Genomic DNA, 366 nt, shown 5'->3' on the forward strand with positions numbered 1-366 from the left:
TAATGTAGCCTACATGTACAACTGACATGAAAGTGCAAAAATTTGTCTTTTTTTTCTGAGTTTAAAATTTTGGGCAACACCCAAAATTAATTCATGGGTTCCCCCCATGTTACCCAAGGGTCATCTGTTGACCCTTTGGAAACGGGTAGATTTTATAGATTATGTATAATAGGTATTTAAACACTTTGGGTACATTTTGTCCAATTTCTAACATGTAATATTATTAGCTTTCTGTTATTGTAAAATGACAGTTAAAGTCCATTTGAAAATATTCATACATTTTAATTTATTCCTATCTAAATTAGCATTGATAAACCCTGGAAACCCTGGACTTTAATTAATTCTGTGATTTTACCTGTACCAACA

The sequence above is a fragment of the Mizuhopecten yessoensis genome, unplaced genomic scaffold (assembly GCF_002113885.1).
Source record: "Mizuhopecten yessoensis strain PY_sf001 unplaced genomic scaffold, ASM211388v2 scaffold6169, whole genome shotgun sequence".
NCBI classification, from domain to species: domain Eukaryota; kingdom Metazoa; phylum Mollusca; class Bivalvia; order Pectinida; family Pectinidae; genus Mizuhopecten; species Mizuhopecten yessoensis.